The sequence below is a fragment of the Adiantum capillus-veneris genome, chromosome 25 (genome assembly GCF_014529385.1).
Source record: "Adiantum capillus-veneris isolate H3 chromosome 25, ASM1452938v2, whole genome shotgun sequence".
NCBI lineage: Eukaryota > Viridiplantae > Streptophyta > Polypodiopsida > Polypodiales > Pteridaceae > Adiantum > Adiantum capillus-veneris.
In genome coordinates, this window is record NC_140955.1 from 47,804,479 (window position 1) to 47,813,130 (window position 8,652).

The window sequence follows — 8,652 nt, forward strand, 5'->3', positions numbered from 1 at the left end:
ACACTGGAGCTGCTGCTTCTGCTGCCTTCCATGATAACGCTCGTCTTACTTTGGCCTCGGGAACACACAAGCACTATCTGGCTAATAGCACTGCCAACCTCTCTCTCTCTCTCTCTCTCTCTCTCTCTCTCTCTCTCTCAGACTTAAAAAAAAAGCTGCTGGAACCATTTCGCGCCGGCGCGGAATGGTTCCAGCAGCTTTTTTTTTAAGTCTGAGAGAGAGAGAGCGCGGAATGGTTCCAGCAGCTTTTTTTTTAAGTCTAAGAGAGAGAGAGAGAGAGAGAGAGAGAGAGAGAGAGAGAGAGAGAGAGAGAGAGAGAGAGAGAGAGAGAGAGAGAGAGAGAGACTTCTTGGCTCTCAAGCTACCTGCTACGGGATTTGTACGCGAGCAAGAGAGAGGCATGATGAGAGTCGGCATGGTAGGTAGAGGCACAGGCTGCGCAACCGATTATCAAGAGGATGCATGCTGGAACCAGTCCGCGCCGGCGCGGACTGGTTCTGACATGTTTGCAAGGGCAGACACTACTGAGAGAGCGAGCCACAACACACTATTGAGAAAGTGAGCCACAATGCATCATACAAATGTAAGCAATGGCCTACAATTTTTACCGTCAACGGCTGCCTCTTGCAAGGACCATGAGGTCATGAGAGACTCGCAGTGTTCGAGAAAATCCATTTTTCCAAACATACAAAATTAGTTTCCTTGTTAATTTCAACAGGAAATTAGGCTATTTTTTCAAGATTTTTACAGTATTTTTGTCTATTCTGGGGCAGCATTTCTCCTTTTCCTGTGCCCTCAACCGGCATTTTTGAAATTGAAAACCGCACGATATTAAGCTAAGACACATTTTTCCTGAACACTGTGAATCACACAGACACACACACACACACACACACACACACACACACACACACACACACACACACACACACACACACACACACACACACACACACACACACACACAGGGAGAGAGAGAGACTCTACATCCACGATACGCCATTAGCCTTTTACTTAATGGGCGTATCCCATGATTAGGATGGGAGGATGCATGCTGGGACCAGTGATCCACGCATGTGGGATGGGTTTTGGCACGTTTCACAATGGTGGAGACACGGGAAGGGGGTGGCCACATCTCATGCGACACAATAGAGGATGACTTGGAAGCAGTAATATCGCGTGTCTCTCATTACTTTGCAGTCAAGTAGCATGTGATGTCTCATTACTCCACATTCAAGTATTGATCACTAATATTGTTACTCCATTTAGACTCCTTCTAGTTGCTCACTTTCTTTGACCATCTGCTCCGAAAGGCATGTGGTATATGATCCTTTGGTGTCCAAAATTTTGGTTTTGGTGTGATGATGACGCTGGTCACCCTTGCTCCATGGAAGCATCTCTCCTTCACAATGCATCATCCCTGTCATGCATAGCTTAAGCTTGAGCTCCCTCTCCCCATCTCTAGCTACCCAATGCATTCTGCTTCCACCCTCGTCATTAGCATTGTATTCTTTGCCCAATGATCGATTGCATGAGCAATGATTTTCTACTGGACACATAGCTATCAGGTCAAGATTGGGTAATGATTGAAATCTGCATTGGAGTGTTCATTATGCTCATCTTTGTCGCTATGTTGGCTCAACTCCACAAGCAAATATAGGAAAATAGAGAAAAACCTATCTCTCTTGATTCCCATTGTAGGAATACTAGCCGGAATTCCTCAAAGAGGCCTTGGCCATCCATTCAACGGTGCACCAGTTCATATTGACAGTTTTGTAAAAAAAAAGTGGTGGTTCAAGCAAGTCAAAATATTGAAAAGGATGTGGAAGATTGGATACTAGAGTAAATCATGCAATTAGTTGGGCTTCAGAATCTCCTTTCTTTGGTAGCTTGTTAGTAGAAACGTAACATGACTATTGGGATGACTTATCTATGCCATCATAGAAAAATTTAACGAGAAAGCATGAGAGCTCATAGAAGCCTACATATTGCAGCAAAAAGGAATGCATGCCTATTAGCCTCATAAGAAGGACCTTCATGTCAACCCCTAAAGAGTTTGCACTTCTATAAGGTTCTAACATGCAATGCTTTCTATTGGCCGGTATGCACGTTTTTTTCCCACTTAATTCAAGGGAAGAGTTTCAAGAGTAGCAAGCTTCGGTTGATGAGGAACGAAATTTGAAATGAGATAGTGGGAGACCTTAGCTATCTATGGTAGCACTATTCCTTTGTGCCAAAGACTAGAGACACATTTTTGCGAGTTCCTCTCACTTTGTCAAGAGAGTATATAAATCTTTGGCACATAGAAAATAATAAGGGGGAGCATGTTTATGCTATTTATCATGAGGTTTGTTAGTTTTACAAGGTTGTTCTATCTACTTCTCCAATATAGAGCAATGTTTGTTCCAAGATCTCACCAGGATTTATCAAAGAGGATCTCCAAGACAACATCCATCACTAGATAAGTCTAGTTCATATCATTAGATGCCTACCATTGCATACCAACATTACCAACGCGCTTAGTCAATCTCTAGAAAAAAAGCATGTTCGTGAGCTTCCATTACAATATAATGGATATACTGCTTTTGAGATGCCACCACAATGTGACAACTCAGGCATGTATGGTAAGGAACAACAATTTGATGGGAACTCTTGGACAAAATATGTGACTTATTTAAAGGTGTGGTACGCTTTAATAGGTGCTGGGTAATTTCCTTTTGCGTTGAGGTGTTGGATGGTGGAATCCAACAAGCCATGATTATTTTCTTCAATATAGCTTGCACTTGCATCAATTTGTTAAGGGTGTTTCTCATATTTGCTCGGAAATTAGCTTTGCTCGGTTCTCTTTTCTCGTTGATTGGAAATCCCCTTTCATACCTGCAAAGTACATGTTGCTAAAACAATGCTTCTCTGCAAATCATTTGATTCCCTCTTGTGTGATAAGCTTCTTGATCGAGGGTGGTATGTGAAAGAAATACATGGAATATGTTGCAAGATTGCTCTTGACACTTTCATGGTCAAGTAAATGCTTGCAATAAAGACATTAATAATCTCCTTTTGGTACAAGCGTTCTCACATTGTTGAAGGTTGCTATGTGCCTATGAATCAAGAGGCAGCAAGTCTGGCAAACAATGCTGTCATAGACGTTGTGAGCGGGATGGAAACACACACAACGCCTCTATAATGACCCGACACACACTCTTGGGATGATACACACACACATTATGGGGCACCACTCGGATTACACAACCAGCCTGGCCGAGACAGGAAACACAGAGACGGAGTGAGAAGAGAGAGATTTCCCACTTGCCCACTCAACACTCACACACACACACATTCTCAATTCAGCTCAAAGGAGGAAAATTTTTGTTTTTTAGACTCAATGAAGCTCAGCCCAACACCAATGGGGAAAATAGTTTACACAGTATTGAGGAAATACACCAGATACAACCACAAAGTTAAGCAGAGGCTTCACTCACTGGAAAAGATTACACAGAAAAAACAGCAGAAAATCTGTAAGGAATTTGGCAAAATGGACAGTGCCATTGCGTCCAGAATGCCCAAAAACCCCACCCTGCAATGTCACAGTGCTCAAATCCGACCTCGGATGAGCAGTTTAGGGACAAAAATAGCTCCAAAAACAACAAAAACACACTTGCGGCTGTTCCTCCTCTCTTCTCCACGTTTTTTCTGGTCTTCTCTCAGTTTTTTCAGTTCCCACACTTAGCTTTATTATTTGGGCACCCGTGGTCTTTTAGATGACCTCAAACGGACCCCGAACATGCCAAAAACTGACCTCGCAGTGCATAGTTGTCACCATTTTGCATCATCCGCACACCTGGCACTCAGTTTTTCCAAATAATGCATCCCGCAACCACGTGAAGTGGTCCCAAAAATTGGTCCTCATGATGACCTTTCTGCATAAGTATCACAAGAAAACACCAACGTCGTGTCCATACTTCTCCGCGTGCAAGTATTGACCCCGTTCGACCTCCTGACGCCACTCGATGCCATCTGACGCACCTGCTTACCTCATGTCGTCGGCCCGCGGATAGCTTCTTCGAGGAGTTTTACGCACTACCAACTCCTCCTTATTGTAGAAAAAACACAGTGGTACTGGGAAATAGTGAAAATCGATGCACTATGTACACCCTGTCCTACCTGTACACACGTGGGCCCCACGTAACCACCTGGATATGGAAATTGGGCAACCCTTTATTCGATGCACCATGCATGTGTATGTACATATGCGCAATCCCTTGCTCAAAAAAACTCCTTACATAATTTGCCCATCCCCTAGCCTGCTAGATCATTCATGATCAGCAACAGCAAAAAGCGATATGAGACTCGCCTCATCAGAGGTCTCCTCATCCCTCACAGACATCACTTGCTCCACAGACAGCTCATCCTGCTCCACCATCATCAATCTAGAATGATACAATTTAAGACACAATCCATTTACCCTTGACTTATGTAGAAACCCATCCAGGTTAGCCAACTGATAATTACCATTCGGAAAACACTCCACTACCTTGAAAGGGCCTTCCCACTTAATTTTAAATTTCTTTTGGAAGGTGTTGTCCAGCTTACTGCTGTAGCGCAAAACCAAGTCATGCTTCTTGATACCCTTACTTTTGACCTTTTCATTTATCTTTACCAAAGCCCTATCTTGCATCTGCCCATAATGTTCCAATGCACTCATCCTATCCAACTAAACCTCTTGTAGCTGTAAGAGCCTCTCTTCGAATGCATCACTAGGCGGCCCAGGAAACTTCTCTAACATCTTGACCGCAGGCAACTCTACTTCCACAGGCAATAGTGCTTCTTTTACATACACCAAATGAAATGGAGTAAACCTTGTACCTATCTTCACCGAAGTACGGTAAGCCCAGAATGCACCAGGAAATTCCAAATCCCTATTCTTTCCTTGGTGCTCTGTCACTTTAGAAAGAATTTGTACCAACTCACCATTGAATCTTTCATTTAATCCATTACACTGCGGGTAATAAGGAGTGGTATGTTGGTGCCTAATCTTCATCTTTGTGCATAAGAAGTCTAGCAGTTTAGCTCTAAATCCTGGCCCCTTATCTGAAATTAGCTCTAATGGCACCCCAAACTTGCAACATATTTCATCATACACAAATTTTGCCACATCCTTTGCAGTGATCTGTTTTACTGCTATAGCCTCTGCCCATCTAGAGAGATAGTCCAGTGCCGTCAAGATATAGCTTTTGCCCCTGCTTGTGATAGGTAACAGGCCTATTGCATAAATCCCCCACTTTTCAAACACATCAAACGCCATAATGGTTTTTTGTAGCTCTGGCTTCAACACTCTCTTCCCAAATGCTTGACACCTATTGCAAGACCTACACCAATGGTGAACATCCTTGTGCAAACTAGGCCATACATACCCCTCTTGCAAAATCTTATGCAAGGTGATCTTTAGAGCAAAATGGCCACCACATGCGCCTTCATGATTCTCTTCCAACACTCTATAAAGCTCCTCCTGCCAAGGTACACGTCTGAACACGAGATCAGCCCCTTTCATGTATAAGACATCACCAATCAATTTGTACCTGTATGCTCTATGCACAAAGCCATACTTATTAGACTTCTGAATCTCCTTTGGAATGATTCTTGTTAGAAAAAACTCCTCTTCTTGAGCCAAACTTTCCTGGCCATGATAAAGAGGTAAAGTGGTCCTCAACACAAATAGCTCCCCAATCATGCCTTGAGCTGCTTCATGTGCCTCTCCATTTAGAGCATGTTCAATGTGTCTGATGATCCATGCTTTGAACTTTTTTAACAGGCCTTTAATTCTGAAGCACATTTCCTTCAATGAGGTGTTCTTGCTCTTCCACACACCCAGCACTTGCTTCACCACTAACAAGGCATCACCTTTTATGCTCAAACTTCGAACCCCATGCTTCAAACAAATGTGTAATCCGGCTTCCAGAGTAGCATATTCAGCCTCATTGTTACTATGAGCATCCAATTTGAACCCTCTCTTGCATACTAGCTTCCCCTCTGGATCATAAAGTGCTATACCCCCGGAAGCTGCATCATGGCTCTTTCTGTATGAACCATCAAAGAACAACACATGTGCATTGCTGATCTGTGGCACTTCCTTAACTACCTTTCTCACCACCTCTTCCTTAACAATAAGGGGATTCTCCTTGTAGGTCAACAAATCTGCTAGGGTAGCCCTTGTACTATCTTCCACTATAAAAGAGAACTCAAACTCTTGCAGCTCAATTAACCATTTCTTCACCACATTTGACATGTTAGTACCATTAATTAACTGTGGCAAAAAGGCATAACTCGTCAAGAAAACAAAAGGCCGTGGTAGCAAGTAATGAAGAAATCGTCGACAAGCAAATATTACAATGGCCATCACTAGCTCTACTTCTGAGAACTTTCTCTCCGCTACCAACTTCACTTGGCTTGCACAATACACTGGCCTCATATAATGGCTGCCCTTCCCCTTTTGCAATAGCATCGCTCCAATAGCATCATCCCCTACTGATGAATTTACATAAAACACTTTCTCCCAATCAGGAGCCTGCATGGCTACAACCCCCCTAACACCTCTTTCACCTCTTGAAACACTTCTTCACACTTTTCATCCCATTGCAATGGATCATGCTTTGCCACTTGCTGTAATGGATAAAGAAGCTGCGAAGACAATGTAATAAACCGTGCCATGTACTTCACTTTGTGTATAAAATTTGCCAATTGCTTCGTACTCGTAGGTGATGGAAGAAGATTAATAGACTTAACCTTATCTGGATCAGCCTCAATGCCATTTTCTGACACCATATGGCCTAATAACTTCACCCTTGGCTGTGCTAGATGACATTTCTTGGGATTTAGTTGTCCTCCACATTCATCATATCGAGCCAATACCATCTGCAGCTTCTCATGGTGTTCAGCCCTACTGCTAGAAACACAGAAGTCATCCATAAAAGCTTCAACACAAATACCAATGAATGGTTCCAACACCCAATTTGCTCTCTCTTGATAGAAGGAAGGTCCATTTGACAACCCAAATGGAAATACTGTGTAGCAATAGCAGCCCCATGGTGTAATAAAAGTGGTCTTTAAGAGAAATATTCAATTGAAAATAGCCTAAAAAACCATCACACACACTGTACCTCTCATAACCTACCACTGAATCCAAGATCTGATCAATGAATGGAAGAGGATATGGGTTCTTCTTAGTGGCTACATTTAAAGGTTTAAAATCTACACAAATTCTCCACTTCCCATCCTTCTTTGGATTGACTACAACTGGACTCACCCATTCTGTGGTCTCCACAGGGACTATGAACCCTGCCTTCAACAACTTGTCCACCTCTTCTCGCAAGGCTTCTATTTGCTCTTGACCCATCCTTCTTAGCCTTTGCCGCACTGGCTTAGCACCTTATTTCAGCTCTATATGCATCTCTTCGCCCTTGAACCCTCTGATCTCTTCATATGAAGTGATGAACAAATCAGGAAAACTAGCCAGCATGTGCAAATATATATCCTTCTCCATAGCTGAGAGGTCTCCACTGATCATTTGTGTCATCAATTCCTGCTTCTTTGACAACTCAACCTTGGTTTGCATCAGCCCTTCAATCACTTCATAAGGCCCTTCACTTTCATCTTCAACCTCATTCGCAAATGCAACTAAACCAAACTCCTGGATTTCTTTGTCCATCAAAAGAAATGCAACATCAGCATCCTCATCACTGCTGGTAGTGCTATCACTGTCCTCATCTGTCACCGTGGAAGAGTCTTCATCACTAGACTCATCCTCATCTTCATAAAGATCCTCTAATCGTTTCCTTGTGTCCATATTATAAAGCTTCATGGTACCTGTCTTTCCATAGAGGCTAATCGTACCATGTCACCAATCTTGAACAGCTCCCACTGCACGTAACCATGGTCTGCCCAGTATAATAGGATATGCTCCCAACCCTACTGGCATCACATGAAAATCAACCATTGCCTTTGCATCATATGCCTCCACTTCTAAGCTCTTTACAACACCCAAGAATTTTACTTTTTGATGGTTTGCCAATCTGATCCGAAAACCTGACACCCTAGCCACTCTGAGACCCATCTTCTCAACGCATGAGTGTGTTATGACGCATATTTGGGCTCCGCCATCCACATAACCTTGTCCCAAATTTTTCCTTTTATGCCACACATCTACTATTGGACAAATGTCTGGTAGCTCATCCATTGCCAACACCTTTACTAAACCTCTCTCTAGCTCTTTCTCCATTGGGTTAACCATCCTCTTCCACTGTCGCTTTACCTTAGGCACCATCTCTATAAGCTGCCCAAAAGTAACATCTGCCTTCCTGCTCGTCAGATCCTCCTTCAAGTCATAGCTTAATTGCCCATCCCCTAGTGGAAAATCTGAAACATGAAACTTTCGACGAGCTCTCCTTTTCCTCTTGGCCTTGACATCCTCGCCTTCATGGCTCTTTCCTTTCTTCTTAATAGGACCTGGGGCACTTCTTCCTTTCTTATCCTCTGTGGTCCTCTTCCAAATAGGAATCACTAATGTATACTCTAGCTTTGATGCCTTCTCTAAGGTAACCACATTTAACACTTTTGTCTTTCCCTTTTCCAACTGGGTTAATCCACTGGTTCCTTCAT